The sequence below is a fragment of the Manis pentadactyla genome, chromosome 15 (genome assembly GCF_030020395.1).
Source record: "Manis pentadactyla isolate mManPen7 chromosome 15, mManPen7.hap1, whole genome shotgun sequence".
NCBI classification, from domain to species: Eukaryota; Metazoa; Chordata; class Mammalia; order Pholidota; family Manidae; genus Manis; species Manis pentadactyla.
The window spans coordinates 5,074,015-5,099,757 of NC_080033.1; the positions used below are offsets into that span (position 1 = coordinate 5,074,015).

The 25,743-nt window shown below is 52.3% G+C and overlaps 1 pseudogene; it reads left to right on the plus strand.

The window, feature by feature from the left end:
• Positions 1–16,122: 16,122 nt before the first annotated feature.
• Positions 16,123–23,876, plus strand: LOC118918037 (leukocyte immunoglobulin-like receptor subfamily A member 6; annotated as a pseudogene).
• The last annotated feature ends 1,867 nt before the right edge of the window (positions 23,877–25,743 follow it).

Consider the following 25,743-nt stretch of genomic DNA (forward strand, 5'->3'; position numbering starts at 1 on the left):
CTGCGGGGCTGGGGTGTGGCCAGAGCCCAGTGCTTAAGCTGGTGCACATGTGCCCTGGGAAGTCACCCCACCCACGTCTGGGGCCTGTGCCCCGCACACATGCCCTGAAAGAGATCACCCTGCATCTGGGGCCCGTGCCCCACATGGCTGCACGCCCTGCTGCCGTGGAGGTGAGTGCACCCACCTCTGGGGCCAGAGTAATGTCCATTACCAGAGGCAGATTTGGGGACATACCTCAGGGGCAGTGCACTCTCGAGAACCTGTCTCTGGTGAAGGACATGCTCAGAAATTACAGCGCCCCTTGGCGGGGCGCAGCAGCTTACTCTCCGTGTGTGAAACCACACGTCCCTGAGGTTAATCAGTTGAAACCAGTGATGCAGAGAGCCTTTTAAATAAGAAGCCAAAAGTCATTTCCTGCCCATTTCTGCACTGTTAAAATCCATCAATGCTTTCTGGGCCATCCTTTCTAAGGCAAAGACATCCCAATGGTTTTTTCGGGAGCACTGGAGCCCAACAGTCCAGGCTGGTTGCAGAACCGATTTCAGGCCACCTGAAGTTCCCTGTTGTCCATCGCCCCACTAAATCCCAGCATCTGCGGGCTTCAGCCACCGTCTGTGAGCATACAGCGCATGTGGTATGGCTCAGGAGGCGAGCGAGAAAAGTCCTGCCCACTCTGCCAAATATCCTTGCACCTCCGTGTAGGTTCTGTCCTCCAAGGTGGGCAAGGCACATGGGGGCCCTGCGTGCTGCCCCCTTGCTGGGCTGCCTGCTGCAAAAGACCCGTGTCTCTGTAATTGATCTTCAGATGCACAAGGGCAAACAACGACTTGGCTCGGCATCGTGTGTGACACCCACAGAGAGAGCTCCCCACAGATACCTCATTATCTACTGTGCAGGGTAAAACCACTTCTAAAGTGAGCTTGCGCTCTACCAGTACTGGGGAGGAAGAATTTTCCTCTACCCTTGAAAGTTCTTCTAGCTGGTCTAAGAACTGAACTGACACGAGGCAGATTCACAGGGGAAAAAAACAAATTTAATCCAGGGAATCCACACAGACGAGAGAGTCCAAAGACAGGTGGGCAAAATGAGGCCCGTGGGTCTCCCTGAACCCAGGAGAACAGGGGAGGGGTGTGGGACTGCCAAGGAAAACGGAAGCAGTTCACAGGAGCATGAAGAGAACAAATGTTTGATGGTCACATATCCCCTGGACCACACACAGCAATGGGGTGCTCAGAGAAATGTGACGGGCTTAGTCACATCCCTCCCAGTCGGCCACCCTGGCTCACGTTATAGTGTAGTTACCTAAGGGGGCAGCTCTCTCCCTGGAGCGGGCCCTCCAACTCAATTCTTCTTAGGCAGCCGTGGAGAGGAAGGGAGGCCCGGGTATCTCCCTGAGTCTTTGGGCCTTGTTGGTTTTCAGATCTGAAATGATCTGCTTGTCAAAGAGGCATATCTTGGGGCGGCCTGCCCTAGGGCCTTGCAGGGGCAGTCCATCTACCCGATTCAGCCACAGACAATGCCAACAACCTGTCCCCTAGGACCCTGAGGGAGGGAGGGGGCCCTAAAAATCAATGCCATGGCTTTAGACCTCTGGCCCCCAGAACTCTGGGAGGATACGCTTCTGTTTTCCTAGGTCAGCGAGTATACAGTGCTTTGTTATAGAATCCTAGGAACCTCTATCATCCATCTACCTGTCAGTCGCCTATCATCATATATCTATTAACCACCTTTCTACTGATTCCCTATCTTTCAGTCTGTGTGGATTCATACTTTATCAACGATATGCGTTTGTGTATGCATGTGGTCCTGGGATTGGACAGAATCCAAGAGCTGAGTTTTGACTCATAATCGAGAAACAATTTCAGATAAGCAACAAGAGCTAGAATTTGCATGTTTCTCTCTCTATTATGAATGCAGACTCAAAGTCTCTATCAATTGTCTTTTGTTTAGCAAGAGAAACAATTTGCAACCAGTTCTCGGCCGCAACTACGAGGCAGGACATACGTTTGGTGTCTGTTCTGCAAAGAGTTTTGTAAAGTTCATGAGATTCAAGTATTCGCTCAGGAAGGGAGTATTGCATGATATAAATGGAATCAGAGTTAGGGATTTCAAAAGGCAGAAAGATGTGTTAAAATCCTTACATAATTGGAGACTTTAGCAAAAGGAAGTGCGATCCCTTAGGCAGGAGACGTGTTTCTGGCAAACTAAGGCAGGTCCTGGGCAGGAAGCGCTGAGCATCTTCCTGTGTGGCAGCCACTGGGGTGGGGGACCTGCCCCCAACATCCTGCAAGTTGGTAACTTCGCTCAGCTCCTGCCAGACGGAAGCAATGCCACGTCTGCCAAATTCCTCCACCTCCTGGGTGTTGGTGAGCCCTGAAGGCAAGGGAAGAGGGGATGCTGGTGCAAACAGGGCTTCCCGGCCAAGACCAGGCCCCAGCCAGGATGGATGGATATATGGAAGCCTGGATTCATCAGGGATAAGTCATCTCAGATGCGGGTTTCTGTCCAAGGCTCTATGAGAGCCGGAGGGTCCAGGCATGCGTGGCCGAGTCCTCTGTCCCTTCACACACACTGGGCCTCAGCAGCAGCGCTGGGGGCAAGGAAGCTGGGACTGACCCGCAGCAAGACTGGGAGCTGGCAAGCCCCATGTGTCCCAGGTTCCCATTGATTCCTGGGGACTCTTTCTAGATGCCTACAGGCTGAGCCCAGCTCCAACGCCGCCGAGGGGACGCTGCGCAGCTCCGCAGCTGGGGTCTGGCTCGGGGATGAGTGCAGCCTCTATAGTGATGGAGCAGAGGGGACAGGAGGACCTGCGGGCCCCCCACGGGGCTGGGGAAGGGACTGGTCAGCGGCAGGCCACCTGGACTGACAGCGCCTCCTGGTGCAGGCTCATGAGCAAGGCTCCGTCACCTTATTTTCATCAAGGAGAATTTGCTCTTCTTTTCCACATGTAATGGTTGTTTTGTGTTTAAGAGAACCTCTGTTCAAGATGTAAGCAACATTCTAAGTAAACCTCTTGCTCTGGGAAGACCTGTGGTGACCATGCGGGGCTGAGCTGAGTCCCTGGCCCCCACCAGGCTTCCCTGGGCCTGGGGCTGGTGTGGGGGTAGCCTCAGAAGGCTGCGCCGGAGGGAGAGCCACTGAGGCTGGCGACGGGGCAGCCCCCCCTTCCCCTCCACGGCCGTGCCCCTCTCCCCAGGTGGACACCAGAAGCCCTCCTGTTGGCGTGGCAGAGCCCTGTGGTGCCCCTAGGAGGACACGTGACTCTGCAGGGTCAGTCCCCCCTTCCCTTTGCCACATTCAAACTATTCAGAAGAGGGGACCCGCATCCGTGAGCTTCCTGATAGACCCGTGAGCACAGCACACGTCCCGGGGCTCTTGGCCAGGCTGGTCAGCACACAGTGACTCCTGCATGCCTGGCCACTGGCAGGTGTCCAGCCCCGCCCGTGACAGCCCTGCGTGCAGAGGGCCCTCCCAGAGCCGGGGGAGCCCAGGAGCAGGGGCAGGACTCCCAGTCAGGAGGCAACCATGTAGGGAGTTCCCGCCTGGGGATTTAAAGACAGGGTGTGTCATCTGGGGTGTGGGGGCCCCAGGGAATGAGGGGAGCTGAGCAGGGAGGAGAAGGGTACCCTGTGCACAGCACCAGTACCCCCTGGGAAGGAGCTGGAGCCTCGGGGAAGACAGGGCGCCTCAGGAGCCGTCTCCAGGATCGGGTGGTTACCCGCTGGGAAATATCCTTTCTTCTTCTTCCCAGTCTCCCCCCATCACCCCCATGGCTCTGGAGGACAGTGAGAAGGGGGCCAGGAAATGCATCCTGCAGGGCCCACACACCCACCATGCAGGTCAGGGAGACAATGGCACGGGAGAGGGTCTGACAGCCAAGGAACCAAGAATCACCGCAAATAGTCATTAGTCCCCTGACCCCTCAAGGTGAGCCTGTCCTGGAACCAGGAGAGAAGGAAATGCATGTAAAGGTGAGGCGTGGCCTGGCCCCCGGTGGCTGAGATGCAATGCTGAGGAAGTGCGAGGAGGCAGGAAGGAAGGTGAGTCAGTCCTGGGAAGGGAGGGGGCCTCAGTCCTGCAGTTCTCAGAGGCCGGGGTGAGGAGGGCAACTCCTGTACACCCACACCCTCCCATCTCCCTAGGTGGGCTCACAAACCCTCCACCTCCGTCCACCCAGGCCGCCTTGGGTCACCTTGCAATTGTCACATTCTTTCTGCACAAGGAAGGGGTCACGTGGCATTCCGAGCAATGCACAGAGATGCCTCCTGGTGGGCACAGCCAGGCTCGCTTCTCCATGGGCCCCCTTATGCCTGTGCATGGGGGACCTACAGATGCTACGGCTCCCTCAGCCACATCCCCCGGGTGTGGTCAGCCCAGTGACCCCCTGAATGTCATGGTCACAGGTGAGGGTGGCTGCCCAGCCCCTGTTCTCCTTGACTCCAGGAGCCTCTGGGGTGACGGGGTGTTGCATACAAGGTCAGAGCAGGGATAGAAAGACAGACAGAGGAAGCAACAGGCTCAGGAGGGAGCAGGTTAGGGTAGGGAAATGGAAAAACAGATAAGACATTATGGTCCAAAGAGAACCAAGTAGACAGTGACAGAGACACACACCGAGAAGGAGGGAATGACACAGACACGTGTGCAGCAGGAGGGGGCTCCGGCTCAGGCACCAGGGGCTGGGCGTGGGCCCCGCTTCCCCACCTCCATCCTGAGAACACAGCCACACAGCAGACATCCTCGGCCAGGCACCCGGTGATCTGAAGGGAGCTGGGTCCCTGCCCGCAGATCCACCTTGTGGTTTGCCGTGAGGGATGCCCTGGTGCCGGGCTAAGGCATGGTCATAATGAAAGAGGAGGAGGGGAAGGGATACCCACGTGGAGAAACATGACACATAACTAGAAGGGAAGAGACCAAAAATCCAAGATCTCATAAAGAACTGGGCATAGTCTCATGTGGGTTCTGCAGCAATGGAGCTGAGCTTGCCTGGTCCTTCCCCTCCTGTCCTTCTGTGGATCTCTTGGTTTTTGGGAAAGTGTGTCCATTCTGCCTGATGCCCCATCCATCCCACCTGGGCTCAAACAAGTTCCCTGCATTTCCTCCTGGTTCCGCTGGGCCTTGGCCTGCACCGCCAGCAGAGCCAGGAAGACCAGCCCCGAAACGGTCATTGTGTTGGGCTTCCCCTCCGTGTATTCTTGGAGCACGGGGGCCAGGGGGCTTGGCCAGCGATGTGCTTGGGAATCTAGAGTGTGCTCCTTAAGCCCATGCCCCAGCACCATCTCTCCTCACTACCTCTCACCTTGTAGGGGAAGCCTGATAGGATAAGGCGGGTTCGGCACTGGGTCCTGGAGAGCTCCCCAGGCGGGCACCCAGACCAGAACTCTTATCCAGGGGCCCTTGAGTTTTATATAAAAGAAGATGTATCAACATGACTATATGATTTACACGTTTCTGCATAGAAGATTTTATATGTATACATTTTCTTAAATTGCCCGCATGCCATATAACTACATGTTTAGTATGGAAATCTTATCTTAGTTGTTGAGCAGGGTGAAAACTGGGTCTTGTTTCAAAAGGAATTGCATGCATTTACAGTTCACTTGAGGTCAAGCACAAAGGCCCTGGGAAATAGAGAGAAATCAAGCTGAAGACAAACCTTCAGATTAATGGATCTTGTCCAGGGAGTGCCAATTTCTCTTCCACTCTTTCACGTTCCTTAAACAAGAAAGATGCATGAATGACAAGAGGCAGTTCTTCATTGACGTCTCCCAAACCTAGCGAGAGGATTTCAGTCATGGCATAAAAAGCTAAATAGTCTTATGTCAGACTCAGTGTCCTGTTAGAAAGGACGTAAAATGCTTCTGCACTGGATGGAATATGTTGGTAGGTGAGCCTGAGAAAGACGCACAACCGAATAGTCCTGAACTTTCTAGGACAAAGGAGCAGCCACTCCACATCTGCTTTCTAGCAAAGCAACTTCTTATGCGGGGACATTTTCAAAGCATCCCCTAGGAGGAAGCACCACGAGATAATGCTTTACCTGTATTCCATCTGCTGATCTTAAACACAAATTTTTTTTTTATTACCATCAAAGATGGGTTTCTTTGGGAAGAGCCCAGAATCACAGTTTCTGACAAACAAGCTACAGAGAAAACCACAGGCTAGCCCCACAAAGGAGAGGAAACTTAATTTACCAAGGAGGAAGTTGTGGGAGGTTGTTTTGAATAAAATTGCCCTGGAGAAAAGCAACTCAGGGCGAGGGCCATGTCTCATTGTCTGCCTTTCTGGGGTCCTGGATTCTGTACAGTGGATGCAATGCACACCTTTCCTTGTCGGGTCCTGGAGCCCATGATTCCCTCCTGGCCAGGGTTCTTCTCTTGGGGTCCTTAACTGACAGCTCTTCCTGGGATGACCTCCAGTGGTACCAAATGACAGTTCCCCCTGCTGGCCTCCCAACTCCATTGTAGAGGCATTTCTCCCCACTTCCACACTGCTGACCAACTCTACAGTTTGCATAACAGTGAATAGAGGACTTATTATCTCCCTATTACCTAAAAGGAAACTGGAGTCCCCACTCAGGGGCTCTTGTCTGAAAATACCAACATGAAATATAATTTGCAAAATACCCAAAGACCCAAATACCAGATCAGATTCCTTTTCTGCAGGTCCATACTCTGCTATCCCCAGGGAGTTTGTTCTCAGACCCATAAGTGACTCCTTGTTTGAAAATCCTTCGTGGATCTCCATTTAGGTCTCACGACATGGCCCAAGCTTCCAAGACAGGCCTTCAAGGCTCCTCACAATGGAGCCCTGCTAACCTCTCCCGCCTTACTTCCACCGGAATCTTGCCCCTGCTCGAATCATCAATTAGTTATTTTCTCCATTACAAACATTCACAAAATTCTGTTGGCATATAATAGTAAGCATATTTTGCTCGTGTATCTGGGGTGAGCTGGTGCTGGGAATTCTGCTGAACTATCTGGGGCTCATCCAGACGTCTGGTAAGTTTGCTCCCAGATCACCTAGGCTGTTTTCGATCTGCATTGCTATGGCAACAAGGCTCTGCATCATGAATCCTGGGCCACTCGGAAGTCTATTCCTGCAATATCGTCAAGGTGACAGAGGTGCACAGGGCAGAAGGAGCGAACACGTGACATGTCTCCTCGCCTGGGTTCTCAGCTGCCGACTCACCACTTCCCACTTGTTGTTTGCCATATCACGTAACAGGGTTGACTTTAGAGTGGGGAATTAAGCTTCACCAAGGTGCAAGGACACTGAAACCACTCACTTCCAAAGAACGGAGCACAGAATGGGGAAAGACACTGGCTTCACAGCGGAGAACTCCGGGAGACACCATGTCAGCCTAACGGACTAACAGCAACATCGCGATCAGCACCCCTAATGGGAGGACAGGAAGGACACCTCACTGTGATATTCTTCCCAAAGCTCGTGAACCCACTCCGGTCGTGTGAAAGCATCAGAGAAACCCGAACTACAAGACATTCCACCGACCTGGATGAGCACTACTCAGAACTCTCAAGGTCACGAAAAACAGTGAAAGGCTAAGACATTGTGATCTGAAACAGGAGCACACAAGTCACGACTCAAAAAAAGAAAAGTAGGTGTAATCATATCCACCCTGATGACAGCACAGGTAAAGATAAAGTGAAGGTACCCAGAGAAAATAAACAGTTTATCTGCAGAGGAACGAGGGTAAGAACTGTAGCAGACTTACCGGAAAGTGAGATAACGTGAACGTGCCTAAAGGAAAACAAACTACCCAATGGGAATCCTAATTCCAGGGGATATACACTTCCTAAGCGGTGAATTTATGAGCTATAATGTATTTTTGCTCCACAACCATTGTTAAGGAGGTTCTTGTCTACGCAGAGGAATTGGATGTCAGTCAGGAACTCGGCTCTACATAAGGAATGAGGAGCAAGGGAAACGGAACTAGGTAAGGTAAATAAACTTGTTTTCTAACTTTCTTCCCTAAAACCCAATTGATTGGTATATGCAAAAAGGGCAACAGTGTATTGTGTGTTTAACACAAAGAACAGGAGGGACAAAATAAGAATATACAACAGTTAGGCTCTTATATTACAGATGCAGTCATATAGCTGAGGCAGAACCTGTGTGATAAATGAATATTGTGAAATCTTAGCAATTGCTGGAGAAAAAGGAAAACAGTATGTCAATACTTTGTGTACAGGGAATATAAACTGGAATCATAAAAATGTTCAATTAAATTAAAGTAGACAACACAGGATGAAGTAAATAAATAGAATGGGACCCCCAGCATAAATAAAAAAGGGAGCAAGATAGCAGAACTCATTCCAGCCACAGCAATGATCACTTCAAACGTGAATGGTATAAATTACACCGGTTTAAGGGCAGAAATTGTAGCTTGGATAAAAAAGGGAGACCCAACCAGAGTCATCCATAAGAAACACTCTTTAAATACATTATATATACTTCCATGTAAATAATAATTCACATAAATGATAATAAATAGTGGATATAAATGTCTGGAGGAGGATACATATAAACAAATACTAACCCATGAAATCTTGAGCATCTCTGTGAACATCAGACAAGATATATATTTCAGAGCAAAACAATATTATCAAAGACAAAGTAGCATTGCATGAAAAAAAGGTTTATTCTCCAAGAAAACATAATTCTAAAGGTGCATTCAACTAGAAACAAGTTTCACCACACAAGAGGCACACTGCTTGAACTGAAGAGAAATAGGCAGTTGCACATTCTAACTGGGGACGCTCACACCCTTCTCTTCCAGCTGTCCTTAAATATGAACGTGGCACAGCCATTTCCTGGATGGGCGGGTGCTCTTTAGAAGGCTGCCTCCTCTCGTGGCCTCCCTTTCCATTGCTCTATGGAGAAATGGAAATATATGTTCATTACTGTCCTCAGAAGGGAGCTTCCTGAGAGCCATCCTTGTCTGAACCCTGTAGCATCTCCACAGTTTGAAGTGCAGAGCCTTGCAGGGTGTTCTGAGAGGCAGAAATGACGCAAGTGATTTGCCCCAAGGAGCAGAGAGGGGGACGTGCTGGTCACAGAAACCGGCGTGTCAGGAGGAATCTGTGTGAGAAGAACTACCCAGGTGCGGGGCCGTGAGGATCTGCGCTTTCCTGGGGAAGCAGAAGAGGACGGCACAAACCCCAGGCAGCAGCCCCCTACGCCGGTTCCCTGAGGTCACCCTTGACCCCTCCAGGACACCCAGGCAGGAGGTAACGGTCGCCCTCAGCCCCGTCTCTTGCCCCCACAGCCGTTCACGCAATGACCACGCAGCCCCCAGCGCCCCTCCGCCCTGTGTCCCCTCCATCCCTCAGTCCAGCCCACGACCTCCCAGGGTCCTCGCTGGCCTCGTGTCCACCCACACTCCCCTCTGACCCCAGGGCTGCTCGGGATCAGCCCCCATATGAGCTCCCCCCAGTCTCGCTTCTGCTTTCCTCCGCCCACGTGGGCGCGGTTCCCGGGTCCGCAGCCCACGCCCACCCTCGGGAACATCCCCCAACTGGCCGCTGAGCATGTCTGCCACTCCCAGGTGGGCCTTCGTAGAGCCCTTCGGACCAGGCGGGCCCCTTCCAAGCCCCAGCTGACCACAGAGGCCGATGGGGGCCCTGAGGTGACGTCTTCTCATCTTTGCTGCAGACGCTTCTGTGGCGCTGGGGGCGTGCAGGGGTGTGGGGTGACAGCCCCCTAACACGGCTCCGCTCTCCACCTCAGGGGTGTGCAGCCCACCCTCCCTCTCGGCTGACCCAAGCCTGTGGTGGCGCCAGGAGGAACCGTGTCTGTCTGGTAGAGGTCAGAGTTCACAGGGGGCACTGGGCTGGGGTGGAGGGAAGGAGGCACCATGAGGTCAGCCACTGGGGACCCCACCCCGTGGAGTGATGGAAGGTGGGGAGCCCCATGCTCTCTCTGTACCCCACCCCACAGAGGCACAGAGGCAGGGCCGGGCTGTGCAGGGCAGAGACTGAGGGTGTAAAGAGCTGACCTTTGAGGCAAAGCCCTGGGGTGATGATACACGAAGATGGGCCACAGCCCCACAGCCTCCCCTGTCCTGTTCCTACAGCATTTGGGGTGCAGACCCTCATCCCCACGGAGGAACCTCATGTCTGCTGGGTAACAAGGCCTCCATGCCCAGAGGTTCAGGTTCCACCAGGCTTTGCCAGATTCTCAGGTCAACATGCCAGACGCACACAGAAGGCGCTGTTTCCCACAGCGGCTGGGGAGGAAGGCGGGGTCTGCGGAGGGGCCTCCGGTCTCAGGCAGCCTCGAGGTCACTGACCCCTGCCAGGTGGTCAGTGTGGAGCGTAGCCATAGAGAGGAAGGAGCCCGCTGAGGCGGGTGAGGCGGGCAGAGAGACCCCAGGCCCGGCCCCTGTCCTTGGTGCTGATTCCAGGATCCCGGCCCCGCCAGGGCTCCGAGGGCCTCAGCCCAAGCAGGAAGAGCCGGGGCGCGTCTCAGCTTCGGGTAGGACTGTTGGGGGCCTAAGCCGAGCCCTGGTTGGCTCAGCCACTCTTGGACTGACCCACTGACAAACCCCACCCGTATCTGGGACGTTGTTCTGCCAGCCTGCGAGGACAGAATCTGTCCCGGTCAGTTCTGACTCCAGGGCCAGTGAATTTCTGTGGAAGGAGGCGCAGGGGGCCTTTCTTTCTCTCTCCTGGGACTTCAGGCCACGCTGAGCAGGCCCTGGCTCCCCAGTAACCGCTGTCATTATGAGGGAGAGAGAGAAAGGCAGGGTTTCTGCCCCAGTATCCACAAGCAGCTGGCCGTCAGCTGGACCAGGTCCCCTTCCAAAACATCTTCCCTAACAACGCATGGTTAGTATTCCTTCCCCACCCCGGGCACTGGTGCTTCTTGGTGGTCCTTGCGTCAGTTTATCAGAGCCTGTCTTTGGTCTACAGATGCCTGTCTTTTTGTCCAGATGAATATGCAACTTTATCATATATCTTTATCTGATAGTATCTTATCAAACTTCCTGTCTAGACTACACAGAGGTTGTGCAATGAGAAGTTATATTAATTGTGTGTAATTCTAGATCCTAAAAAAAATTGCCTGATGTGTTGTACATCTTCCATCATTTCTTTTCTTTTTTTTTTTTATTAAAGTATCATTGATATATAATCTTATGAAGGTTTCACATGAGCAACATCATGGTTACTACATTCACCCCTATTATCAAGTCACCACACACACTCCACTGCAGTCACTGTCCATCAGCACCGTCATTTATTTTCTAAAAGAAAAGCTAGGTAGAAGAAAGGAACATGACTCAGAAACATATCACTAAAAGTCAGAGTCCACATTTACACACACACACACATTCTTCCTTATTTTGATCAGCCACATTCCTTGATGTACTTCTCTTCAGCTCAGAGCACAGAATCTGTGTTAGGTGACTGCATAAATGGGTGAAAATTAGGTCCAGCATGGAAGAGGTAAATCCAGACCCATTTCCTAAATCCCCCTCGGGACTCACCGGGTGCTTCTCTGGCCATCAGATGACGGACTCGGTGCCATGCTGGCAAACCAACTCTGAAAAGTAATTTTCCCCAAGGCCCTGATTCATGGCATTTGCCTGTTCCTTTGGTGTAAATACTCCCTCATGGCCAACTTCAAGGCACCAGTGTTCGTGCAGCTGGGGTGGAATGCATACAATGCCTCTCACAAGTGTGTACCGTCCAGCCGGAGCCCAGCTCACCAGGGACCATGAGCTGCACACATATTTCTTCTATTTTATAGGCCATTGTGATTTCTGCCTCAAGGTTATGCCACAGTTTCAGTGAGATCGTGATGCCCAAATCCCAGTACATCCACATCACAGGCAAAAGGAGAAAACGGGCCATTGCGGGAGAAATACGGAGTGCCTAGGATCCCAGCACATACTGGGAGGACTGAAAGCTGCTTCCGTCAGTCTGAGGAAGACACGCAGCTCCAGCCCGTAACCGCACACAGGAACGTGTGTGGGCAAGCGTGTGGCACTTCCAAAAGAATAGTGACAGGCATGTCGTTCAACGTAGACAGATACCACAGAAATGATACCACAGCCAGTGCACGGTGTGTTATATATGTGTAATGGAATATTTCACATCAGGAAAAGCACACACTAAAACTGTAAACAGGAATACAGATAACTTTTCAAGCACCATAGCGAAGGGAAATACTAAGCACGGTGTTATTCCACTGTATCCATTAAGTCAGAGGAGAAACATGCATTATTTGGGGGACATAATTCTGTTTTGACTACAAATATTTGAAGGGAAACCTTCCCATGTAATTCAGTGTAAAGAACAAGGAGACTCGGGAAGGTTCTGTTGAAGATGGACGCTGCTGTCTGCACCTGCTGATGTTCTTATGAACTTTATTTGTCGAGTGGCAAGTCTTTTGTTGTTAGTGGTAAATAACACCTTTCTATTCATAACCTATGCTTATTTTCCATAAAATTTAGTGCAATGGGGTTTAAGTAGGATGGAGGAGGCCATAGCCTTCCCTAGACACTGAGTACCAACTAAAGTTGCTCCTGCTCTGGTAAAACAAACACTTCCCATGTCGGCACTGAGGTTCCCCCTAAACATGACCACCACCTGCCTGTTCAGCCTCACCTGAGTCTACTCAGAGCCACTTTCCAGGTGAGACACTGGGTCTCTGGACAAACCCATTGCCCAACATCACAGGATATGTAGTGAGGAATAGAAAATGGGTCCATATGAGCTTCCAGGCTCATCATGTCCCTGAATCTGAATGGGATGCAGGTCAGCAACATGGCCTTGGGAGCATTTGAGAGGTGGGGTTCACCCGCCTCCAGCTTTGGTTGCCAAACCAATTATCTTTGGGGCTTAATGGTAGGAACTCGTATTATGCCATTCTGCTGACATCTCTGTGAATCTGACATCTTGCTGAATCTGCTTTTTTGATTCTAACATTCTCCAAGCTTTGATATGATGTAATGTCATCACCCTTTTTTCTTAGTATTTCAGAGATTTAAACAAACATTCCATGTTGAAGTATTTTACTAACATCATGAAGTATTAGATTTTTTAGTAATATCTTCTTAGTGTTATTGCTATAATTAAATTGCACCATACATACTCAAGAAGAGAATGTACACGCTAGCAATACGGAAAGAATTAGGGATGTCTGGATTTTGCCTAATAAATACTCAACATTTTAGGGACAATAAGGACTTTAAATATGTGCTATATATATCACAAAATATTTTCCTTATTTACTTGATTTATACACATATATCACAAACCATTTTATGCATATTATATAATATGTGTATTACATACATACCATATATATGGTGCTGACACAAGAACAGATACACAGGCCAATGAAACAGAATAAAGAGTCCAGAAATAAACCCTGTATGGTCAATTAATAGGTGACAAAGGAGGCAAGAAGAGACAAATAGGGAAAAGACAGTCTCTTCAGTACATGATGTTGGGAATACCAGACAGCTGCATGCAGGAGAATGAAACTGGATTATTCTTACTCCAGGCAGAAAAACAAACTTGAAATGGATTAAACACCTAAATATAAGACCTGAAACCATAAAACTCCTGGGAGAAAACAGAGACAGTGAACTCCTGAACATCAGCATTTGTCATTTTTTTTCTGGATCTGTCTCCCCAGGCAAGAGAAACAAAAACAAAAATGAACAAGTGGGACTATATCAAACTAGCAAGCTTCTGGACAGCAAAGAACACCATCAGCAAAATGAAAAGGCAACCTACTGAATGGGAGAAGATATTTGCAAACTACATATCTGATAAGGGGCTAATATTAATATATCTAATAAGGGGTTAATATACAAAATACATAAAGAACTCATACAACCCAACACCAGATTTAAAAATGGACAGAGGACCAAATAGACATTTTTCTAAAGAAGACATACAGATGGCCAACAGGCACATGAAAAGTTGTGCCACATCGCTAATCATCAGAGACATGAGAGTCAAAACTACAGTGAGATATCACCTCACACTAGCCAGAATGGCTACTATCAAAGAGAAGAAATAACAAGTGTTGGGGAGGAAGTGGAGAAAGGGAACCCTCCTGCACTGTTGGTGGAGATGTCAATTGGTGAGGCCACCATGCAAAGCAGTATGGAGGTTGCTCAAAAAAGTGAAAGTAGAAATACCATTCAACCCAGTAACTCCACTTCTAGGAATTCACCTGAAGAAAACAAAATCTGTGATCTGAAAAAATACAGACACCCCTATGTTTATTGCCACATTATTCACAATAACCAAGGTAAGGAAACAACCTAGATGTCCACTGACAGATGACGAATAAAGAAGTGGTACATATATACAATGGAATATTACTCAGCCATAAAAAGAAGGAAATCTTGCTCTCTGCAACAATGTGGATGGACATTGAGGGTGCTAAGCTCCATGAAATAAGCCAGGTGGAGAAAGACCAAGACAGTAAGGTTTCACTTATATGCAGGACCTAAAAAATGAAACAAATGAACAACAAAATGGAAATAGGCTGATAAACACAGAAAACTGACTGGTGGTTGCCACAGGGGCATAGGGGATGGATGAAATAGGTGAAAGGGAAAAAAATTAGTGAGAATGTCTGATATCTAAGCAGACGTTCCATGAGTGTACACCCATGTCAAAACCCATCAGGCTGTACACTAGGATTTGTGCATTTTATTGTACATACCTCCATATAAATATTTTTTAAGTAAAAATAAAACATGACTGAATTTGCAAATGGAAATCCTCTCAAATCAGAGTGAAATGAGCATGGATTTAGGGAGGTAAGCAAATACTAGGGGCATCGGCTGCTCTCGGAGCACTGGCTAACCCCAGGTGGCCTAGAATTCTAGTTTTAAAATGGCAAAACGGGGGTTCAGGAGCAAATCTGTGAGCTCAAATTCGGGTTGGGTTGGAGACTCCCTAAAACCAGGAACCACAAAGAACTGGGCCCTCAGAGAAAGGGTGGGTCACAAAGATAATTTTTACATGAAAAAGCAGAGAGCAGAAAAAGTTGTGCGACTTGCCTTGGCTCCGGCTGAAGGGAAGAACGTCGCCTCTGGGAGCACACGTCTGGGGGGCCCGCCCTCACACCGCTGCGTGGCCCGAGTTCATGCCACCCGCGTGTCTGGAAACACTACAGATTTTCACTTACCGAATGATGCGGATTTAACATTTACGGAGGCTGGTAGTGCCCCAGGGGCCTGGAAGAAGTAAAACCAAGTTGGGGAGAGGAAGGAGGTTTTCCCAGCACAAGCCTCAAAAATCCCCACAAAGTTCCAGGGAATGTGAATTACAAACAAAAAGATCACGATACTCACAGAACATCCGGAGCAAGAGGCAGCCCGAACCGTAAGCAGAACCATCCCCACAAAGAACTCAGGCCCTGGCAGGATTCTCAGCCAGAATATACACAAAATGAGATGGAAGGCTAAAGGTAAGTCACGTGCCCACAGTCTACACCCAATGTTCTCTATTCCATCTGCAGAATCTTGGGACAGAGATGACTTAGGAAAATTGTCTGCATCTCCAGAGACCTTGTGATGAACGTCAGAATCGGTTCTCGATGGGTTGGAAAATCCAGGCTATAGGATCCACAGCACCTTTAAATGACATGGGGAAGCACATATCTATGGCTGCGGACCTGGACCTTAAGAACTGTATTTGAGGTGCCTGAAACGGTCACTTCCAGAGTGACCCGGAGACGCGCTCCTGTCAGACTCCCCTGGACAGACCCTGCTTCCCCCCCACACGGGGGCGGGGTCAGTGCTGGGGCGGGGGTGGGGGGCAGAGGGGTGCCAGCGCCCGTCCCAAACCTGGGTGGGGGGACACACCCTCTATTCACCCGGAGCCCGGAGCCTCCCTCCTTAGGAAACGGGCCCCCTCTCCTGTCCCCAGAAAGACACCTCCCCTCTGATGAGCAAGGGCTGTGCCCGGCACCAGAGGCCACTCAGTCTGGCCTCTCCCGCTGTGGTTCCCTCTCAATTTTGGAAACTTTAGTTTCCCCTTCTTGCATAACTGTGGTTGCCTATTTCAGAAATACTACAGAGACCATTTCTCAGCTTTAGAGGGGTTGCTGACATGTGGGCCCCGTGACACAGAGCCCTCCTCCCAGTGCCACACCCTGTGGTCAGCCTGTCCTCCGGGCACCGTGGCCACAGGGAGCAGCCGCCATGACGCCCACCCTCACAGCCCTGCTCTGCCTAGGTGAGCGCTGGGGGCGCCCTGGTCAGGGAGGGACCCATACCCCAGCCCAGCCTGGTCTGTGGAGACCCTGGGGCTCAGCAGCCTCATGGGGAGGGGGGGCTCTGCTCGGGCTCCAGGGCAGGGACCTCACCGGACTCTCTCCCAGGGCTGACTGTGGGCCCGAGGACCTGCATGCAGGCCAGTGTGTCTGTCCCCAGGGGCCCAGCCCCCTCCTCCTCACGGGGACAAGGGCCCCCCCTGGGCAGCTGGGCATGGAGACCTGCAGGTCTGGGCTGAGCAGTAGGGCATCTGGGAGGTTTGGGGCTGAGCTGGGGACCTGGGGTGGGAGGGCTTGGGACCCAGCCTCTGGTTTCCTTCCAGGGACCCCCCCCCCCCAAACCCACCATCTGGGCTGAGCCAGGCTCTGTGGTCCCCCAGGGGAGCCCCGTAACCATCTGGTGTCAGGGCACCCTGGGGGCCCAGGAGTACCATCTGGAGAAAGAGGGAAGCTTAGTAACCTGGAACTTGCAGAGGCCACTGGGGCCCGGGGACAAGGCCACGTTCTCCATCCAAACCATGACAAGGCCGCGCACAGGGACGTGTCGCTGTTCCTATCACAGCCCCCTGGCTGGTCAGAGTGCAGTGACCCCCTGGAGCTGGTGGTGACAGGTGAGACCCACTCAAGGCCCCAACCCCAGGCTCTGCCCTCAGGAAGGGGGTCTGCTCTCGGGTGTCCCCTCTCCCAGCCCAGCCCTGGGGGTGTGTGGGGACGTGAGCCCCATTTATCATGGCCGCCTCCCCTCTCCTAGGCACCTACAGGAAACCCAGACTCTCAGCCCTGCCCAGCCCTGTCGTGACCTCAGGAGGGAACGTCACACTTCAGTGTCACTCACGGCAGGGATTCAAACAGTTCATTCTGACTGAGGATGGAGAACACAAGCCCTCCAGGACCCTGGATGCACAGCAGCTCCCTGGTGGGCAGCGCCAGGCCCTGTTCCCCGTGGGCCCCGTGACCCCCAGCCGCAGGTGGATGTTCAGATGCTACAGCTATTTGAGGAAGAGCCTCCAGGTGTGGTCGGAGCCCAGTGACCCCCTGGAGCTCCTGGTCCCAGGTCCTCACCAGCCCTGCCCCCTCTGGGTTTGGAGGCACCAGACAGGTTAGGAGGCTCTGCTCCCAGGGGAGCCCAGATTGGGGGGTGGGCTGAGGGAAGCCCGGGGCCCCTGGGCCAGAGACACAGTGCGTGGGAGACAGTGAGACCTGGGTCGGGATGGGAGGGGACTTGGGGAGCAGCCCCTGCCATGCCTGCTGGTCTTTCCCCAGGTGTGTCCGGGAAGCCCTCCCTCCTGAGCCAACAGGGCCCTGTCGTGACCCCTGGGCAGAACCTGACCCCCCGGTGTCACTCTGATGTCGGCCATGACATGTTTGCTCCACTCAGGATGGGGGACGAGGCCTCCCCCAGAGCTTTGTGCGGCAGCCCCAGGCCCACATCCCCCTGGGCTCTGTGAAACCCTCACACGGGGGCTGGTACAGGTGCTACGGGGGATACAGCCTCTCCTCCGAGTGGTCGGCCCCCCAGGGACCTCCTGGACGTCCTGGTGGCAGGTGAGGAGCCGGCGGTTCAGTCAGGAGCCCAGACTCTGCACAGGGCCTGCCGGGAGCCCCAGTGGTGATGTCCAGTTTTGGAGTGTGGGGACCCCAGGGAGGGAGAGAGGCAGAGAGGCTGGTGGCTCTGTCAGAATAGGGCAGCAGCACCCCTCACCCACCTTCCTCTCTCTAGGACAGCTCCCAGACAGACCCTCCCTCTCGGTGCAGCCAGGCCCCACAGTGGCCTCAGGGGAGAAGGTGACCCTGCTGTGCAACTCATGGAGCCTGGGAGACACTTTCCTTCTGTCCAAGGAGGGGGCAGCCCAGCCCCACCTCCATCTCAGATCAAAGAACTGGGCACAGCAGAGCCAGGCCGAATTCCCCATAAGCTCTGTGACCTCAACCCACGGGGGCACCTACAGGTGCTACAGCTCAAAGAGCAGCACCCCCTACCTGTTGTCACAGCCCAGTGACCCCCTGGATCTCCGGGTCTCAGGTCAGGGGCCCCTGACCTATCCTGTCTGAGCAGGGTCAGCTCTGGTCCCAATCCTCAAGAGGGCCTGGGACAGGAATGAATGAGGGGTGCAGGGGGACCTCAGAGGAAGCCTAGCCCAGGAGGGATGGAAGAGAGGTGTCCCCCTGGGCCCCAATCCCACAGTGTCAGCACAGATGGGGTGGGGACAGGTGGAGGGAGGTGGGGGTGACCCAGGAGGTCGTGAGCAGACACAGTGGGAAGTCAGGGGGCCCTGTTCACTCCTTAGTGTCCAGATCAGAAGGGGAGGCCCTGGGTGTGCAGCCCGACCTGACGCCGTCCTACAGAGAAGCAGCCATGGGTCCCTCCCTGCAGGGCTCCCTCTGCGCCCATGGGCCTCCCAGCTCAGGGTTCCCCTGAGACCGAGGAGGGCGGGGCTGGCTCTCCAGGTAACCTCGCCACTTGTGTGATTTCTTTATGGTTTTTACTTAATTTTATTTTCAGTTACCTCACTTTATTTATTTTACATTTTTATTTGTTATAAAATTTATTTGTATTTTACCTTCATAAGAAATCAGTTGGGCTTTTCCATTTAAGAAAACTTGAAGAGTAGTTAATGTGATATTATAGTGGTTACAGGTTTACGGCGTGGGGATTTGACATTCGTGTGCATTATAAACGCTCACTTGCCACCGTCACCACACACAATGATTCCCGGATTACCGACTGTGTTCCCCGTCCTGTACCTTTCATCCCCGTGACTTACATATTTTATGACTGGAAGGTTCTCCCTCTTTATCCCCTGCATGCATTTCGCCCGTCCCCACACCTTCCGTCTAAGTCTGTTTAGGGCTTTCATTTGTTTGCTTATTAGTCTTGTGCTTTGATTCTACATATTTGGGGTCAGTCCCACACACAGTGTTTTGATTATCACAGGCCTTTCGTAGCGTTTGTGCCAGGGAGCGTGGTCCCTCCAGCTCTGCTCCTCCTCCTCAGGATTGCTCTGCCCCGGGGGTGCTCTGTGGCTGCAAGCACAGTGGGGACTATGTGCCCCAGCTCCGTGTACAATGCCGTTGGAATCTGGGTAGGGATTGCACTGCGTGTGTAGATTGTGGGGTGGCATGGCCATTTACAGTGTGTCATATATTGCATCTTACATATTTTATGTATCATATACAGAATCGTCTATATTAGGCTGAGGGTCGTTACGTTTGAACACGTTCTGCAAGCACTACCCTGTTATTATTCACCCTCCTCTTTATCTATATGATGCCATGACTTACATCTTTTTATTTTCTTTATCCCTTGCCTACTGTATGGAAGTGATTTTACTATTTCTTTGGAACTTCATCCTAGCTGGTAACTGATGGATCTGCGACCTTCCGTGCTCTTCCCACCAGCGATATTTTTCCCTTTTCTGATTTTCCTAGGTCTCCTTATGCCCCCCCGCATTAAACAGTCCATTTAACATCTCTGTAAGGACAGTGTAGCGGTGGTGAACCCCTCTAACTGTCGCCTGTCTGGGAGACTCTCTCTCACTTTCCAATCTGAACGATGACCTTGTGGGCAGGGGAGTCCTGAATGTAGGTTTTGTCCTTCCAGCCCTGTGAGTGCATCAAGCCCCTCTGCCCTGGCTGTGGAGTTTCTGCTGATAATAAGCTGACAGCCTTATGGGGCTCCCCTGGCCCAGAACTGTCTCCTCTCCTTCTGGTGCTTTGAAAGTGCTTCTTTCATCCTTAATCTTTCCCTTTTTAGTTTTCTTGTGTCCTGGTGAGGATCCTTGGCTTCATCTTGTTTGGGGCTCTTGGTGCCTCCTGGACCTGGATGCCTGTTTCTTTCCCCAGGTGGGGTAGTTTCAGCTATAACTTCATCAAATATGTCCTCCGCCCTTTCTCTCCTCTTACCCACAATGCCGGCGTCAGTGTCCTTGCTGTGGTCCCATGGGTGTTCCTTACGTGCCCCTCAGGTTTTTGAATGCTTTTGTCCATTTGCTCTTCTGCCTGGGTGCCTCCCACTGCCCTGTGTCCCCGATCACTGCCCCAATCTTCTGCACCTTCAGACCTGCTGCGGGGTCCCTCCTCTGTGCTGTTCATTTCAGTGGTATTCTTGAGCTCTGAGCAGCTCACTTTTACATTTCTATCCCGTCCCTGAAATCTTGTCTGAGCTCATCCACTCCTCTCCCCACCTTTGTGACCAGCACTTTGAGCTAATTATTGGGTAGATCGCTTATCTCCACCTCATTTAGCAGTTCTTCTAGCATTTTCTTCTCCTTTCACTTGGCCTGTGTTCCTCTCCTCCTCATGCTGTCTGGCTCTCTGCATCTGTTTCCATGTATCAGGGAGGTGGGCAGTGTCACCCGGACTTCAGAGCAGTGGTCTGATGTGACAGGCATCCTGTGTTGCCCAGAAGGGCAATATCCCTGCCATGAGGACCAGGTGCCCCAGGGGGATCCCCTGCCAGGCTCTTTCCACCCTCCTGTGTGTCTGAGCCCTGACTCTGCGAGTGGGCTGTGGGGGAGCCCGCCTCTCTGCCCGGCTGGCGGCACTGGCGGCCCAACCACTGCAGCTGCACTTTGATTAGGGTTTCTTCCTGGCCAGGTGCCCGGGAGGCCTGGTTGGATCTCCTACAGGTGTGCTGCTGAGTGGGGCCACCTCCTCCCCTCCTTGGGGCTGGGGATGCTCTGGGGGCTCTGTCAGGGTGGGGCTGGTCCCCGGGTGTGCCGGGGTGGGAGTCGCTTGTAGAGGTGCCTGCACAGGGGAAGGCTGGGGTGCAGGGAAGCCCGCGGGCTGAAGCCTGAAGTTGTAGGAGCTCATCTTCCCAGCGCCGCTCTCAAGGGCCAGGCAAAGCATTTCCTGGGCTTTATCCCTCTTCCCCCCTGTGCCTCCTTCCCTCCAGGTACTGGGCTGGGCTGGGCTTGGAGCCCAAGCAGCTCTGCCCCTTTTACACTGTCAGTGTGGCCTCCTCTGTGGCATCAGCTGGGGAAGGTCCGTTCTGCGGGACCTCAGGTCGTTTTCTGAATGAGTTTCATGATGCATGGTTGCTGCCTGCGTGTGTGCTGGGAGGGGGCTGTCACAGTGGCCTCCTGTTCTGCCATCTGCCCAGACCCCTCGGAAATCAATCACTTTTCAATTGATCACTGCTTTACTGATAACACTTATACCAACCCCAAGGAAACTGAAATTTCACTCGTCATTGTGCACCAAATTCACTGACATCAAATACCTCTTGATAATGACGACAATGTAAAATGCTAAATGTAACAGTGTCATTTTAAGGAAACATCCCCATGGTTAGCCCCAGTCACCCTGTGGCAAACACACTGAAAAATCTGTTTTCTGCAACAGCACTATGGACTTACCATTTCTCTTCATTTCTCTGTTTCAGCAGGGTTTCCTTAGGGAAAAAACTTCTTGAAAAACTAAATTGTGAATTTCTTTTCCAGACAATTGTATGCCTCCTGAACAATTACATTTTCTCTGATTTATAATCATGGTGAGATATATTTAAAAGTCTTTTGGTATCAAATACTAGGATGCTAACCCTACAGGGTTATGTCTGTCACTCATTCATAGTTTCTGAAAAGTATAAGCCTATTTCAGTGCTTCATATGGAGATCTGTAAGAAGACTGACCTTTAATATTTTTTTATGTCAAAAGGGTAGAGTCAATTTGAAGGATTCCCTATTTTTTTGTGCCCACCCAGTTTTACAACAGCACTGATTTTCTCTGTGCCTTAACGATTTGAAGACGAGAACTGTGCCCTCCTCTTTCTGGACATTATATATGGGAAAGGTAGATAGTCTTTTAAGATATAAGACAAGCGATTAGTCTTCTCTCCTTGAATATGTGCAGCAGTTTCCAAAGTTTCATGGCGTGAGAAAGAGGTGAGGTGGAGGAGGAGGAGGGTGGGCTCCCTCCTCTGTCCTGCGCCCCTTGCCTGACTCACGTGCCCCAAGCGCCCAGCGCCCAGCGCCCGCCTCTCCTCTGGCCCCTCCCTCCATCCCGCAGACACGACTTCCTTCCTTCCCCAAGAACATGCTTAGACCCGTCTGGGGACCCGCTCTTCCTGTAGCCTGCGATGTGCCTTGTCTGGGTCTTCATGCGACCCTCTCGGGCACCGTCTCTTATTCAGGAATCAGCTTAAATGTCATGTCAAGTGTGACTGTGTCTGTGGCACTGCTCACAACAGGCCTGCCTTGGTAGACGCACACAGGACCACACTCACAAAGCAGAAATTCACTTTGCATGTCCCTCTGAATTAACACCACACATCAGAAAATGCATATCTGTCTCTGTGTGTCCCCTGCGAGTAGGCCTGACTCTGTGAAGTATGATTTAATGGCAGAATAAGTAGATGGGCAACTCCAGGTGGTGATTAAAATGCAGCCCTGAGAGGGAGGAAACGGGGTGGGAGTGCAGTGGGGGTGACCCGGGGCAGAGCCTAACCCTCTGTGCTCCTGCACTCAGGCGACCCCGAGGCCAGCCCCTCGGCCTAGGATCTGGGTCCCCAGCCGCTGAGTGAAGGGAAGTTCTCACATCCAGAAGAGAGAGCTCACATGGTGCCCGACCCAAGAATAAACAGGACAAGAGCTCAGTTATTTCTGTATCGAGACCGTTTTTCCCCTGAGGCCTGAGCTCTCGGGGCCACATCTGCTCCAAACAGACTCAGAAGCAAAGCATGAATTGGAAAGACAGGGAGACTGAAGGAACCCAATGGGAGCAGAGTGGGTCCTCCTGCAGCAGAGGGAGGGCTGGTCAGGCGGCTTGAGGGCATCTCACGAGAAATGGGGGGGTTGGAAGGCCACGGAGCCCAGGCTCCTCAACTCCTCATCCAGCCCCGCTTTTTACTGTCCTCAGGGGCAGCTGACCCCATCAGCCCATCCCAGAACCAGTCGGCCCCCAAGAAAGGTGAACAGGAGCAATTCTCAGCCATGGGGCCGGGTCGAGGGTCCTATCCTGTCAGGGGAATGTGGGTACTCAGGGTATACATCCAGGATCCTGGGGTGGTTGTGGTTGGCGCTGACCTCTGTAACCTCTTTTCCCACAATTCTCAGCCTCCCAACCCCAGGATTACACGGTGGGGAATCTCGTCTGTATGGGCGTGGCTGGTGTGGTCCTGGTGGTCCTCGGGGTGCTGCTGTTCCAGGCTCGACACAGCCCTGCAAACCGCCAAGGTGCAGCCAGGAGGCCCACGCAGGAGAACAAGCCAAGGATCCCGGGGGCTGAGCCTGGGAAGTGACCTTGGGTGCCCCGGAGCTTCTGGAGAAGCGTCTGGGGCGCAGGCTGTGTGAGCCGTGTGCAGGCCACGGTGGGGCGGAGGAGGCGGTGCTCACGTGCAGGGACGATGCCTGGACTCCTCTGCCATTAAGCTGCAGGATGTTCCCTCCCGACCACAGCTGAGGGTCTTGACTGGCTCCTGTCTCTCCCCATTTCCGTGAAATCTGCTTATCCCCTGCATGCTGATTGGGTCGCCATCGCCAGACACATCTGCTCTGGTACGTGTTTGTGTGATAAATTTTTATTTATTGCTAGTTAATACATACCTTGAAGGACACCAAGGAATCTCCATCTCTCGACTGCAGAGCAGGCAATCGCTTTTAATAAATTGTCACAACAACAACAACAACAATCAAGCCTGATAAAGATAAATCCAAAGTGATGCCCTAACACCCTCTCTGGGCCCCACAAGCCTTCCACTTGTCATCAGATGCCGCTGTGCAGTCTGCTCAGAAATACCTCCTGGAGCCAAGACATCCTGTGAAAGGAGAGCTGGACTGATCTGCTGTTCAAAACGCTGACTCATGGCATTTGCCCGTTTCTCTGGTGTATATGCTCCCTTCATGGCCAAGTTTAAGGACCAGTGTGAAGCCCTGGTGCAGTCGGGAAGCGATGCACACAATTGACTTTCACAAACCAGTAAAGCAGAGGGGGACCCCTCTTGTTGCACCCTGAGAGTCCCAGCCTGTGCTGGAGTTTCCTTGCATTTGATGTGTGGGGCTCATCCCTACTCAGTGGTCTGGCACAGTTTCCCTGAATATCAATCGTGGGAGAGAATAGTGGACACACAGAATTCCAATAGGCTCCCTGTAGGAGTGCTAATTACATGAATCAATTAGAGAGAAGACTGACTAACCCAGTAAAGTAAGAGACACCCGGCGATGATCATAAGTATATACTTTAAAGGAAATGTGTACATGTGCACCGGGACCCATTCACAAGAACACTGGTAAGAGAGAATCAGCCCCCCTTTCCTGTGTCAGAGGCCCTCGTCTGCCAGGCCGTGGATCTGTCCGTCTGGTTCTCTCTGTTCGCCTCAGAGGTGCAGAGCTGGACAAGCAGGCTGGGGCCCGGCTGGGTCCTCAGGGTCCCCACCTGTATTTCCGGAGGGGAGGGGTGTGGCCTGCTGGGGCACCTGCCCAGACCTGGTCCTCGGGTGAGTCCCCACACCCCGGAAAACATCAACGAGTGAACCGCTATCATGAACAAAACAGCTCTGGGAGACCTTAACTTCCACTTAGGAAGTTTTGGCAACTGTGGAACTAAAAAATCTGTGAATCGCTGCACAAGAAGAGATGGAAAACAACACCCCTTGGCAGCGTCATCCCATCCTCTGAGCGAGCACTGAACCGCCAAGAAGGAACTTTACAGCTAGAAAGAGCTCATCTCACCAGGGAAGGAAGAGGAGGGGCGCTGTGCGCGGACCCCAAGACGTCACCCAGCCCAAACCGGCAAAACTAATACCACGGGAACGAGGAAGAAAAGCAGAAGCTCTTGGGGGCAGACGTGCTCTCAGCAGATTCTGCCTCCAGTGAGCACAAGGCCCAGTGCAGCTGCCACAGCCTCTGCAGGTCTTGCCAGCTTTGGCCCAGGTGCTCGCATCCACCGACACCAGCTTTCTGAGTCTCTCCCTGCCCCTGCTGGTGCCCGGTAGCCATGCTAGCAGCCACATCAGGCTTCTGCAGCCATGTGAGTGCAGGACGCCAGCCAAGACTCCCTGGCACCCCCTGCACTGTGCCCACGCTCAGCATCAGCCCCTCCAGCTGGGACCCGACTCCCGTCTCTGGCCTCCACTGAGACAGGGCAGCGTGAGGAAAGCGCACCCCCAGCCCCAGGTGCCGCTGCTGCCCGCTCCAGGCCTGAGCTACCGGACCCGGGGGCACTGCTCAAGACCCCAAGAGCCCTCACAGCCCCCACAGACCGCCCCCGCCTCACCCGATTAAGGCCCACACAGTCGGTAATGCCATGCACGCAAGTGGGTGAGCCAAGGAGACATCACCACCACCACCCCCGAATTTGGTGACATCACCCCCAAACAAAATATAAATCCTGCACCACTAGACCCAGGGTCACTTTCACCCACGGGAGAAAGGCTTCCCCAAGCTAGCAAAGGAAGATAAACAAAATTGACAAACCTTTATCTGAGAAATTGTTTTCTCAGAAATAAATGAGAGGACTCAAATAAATAAAATCAGAAAT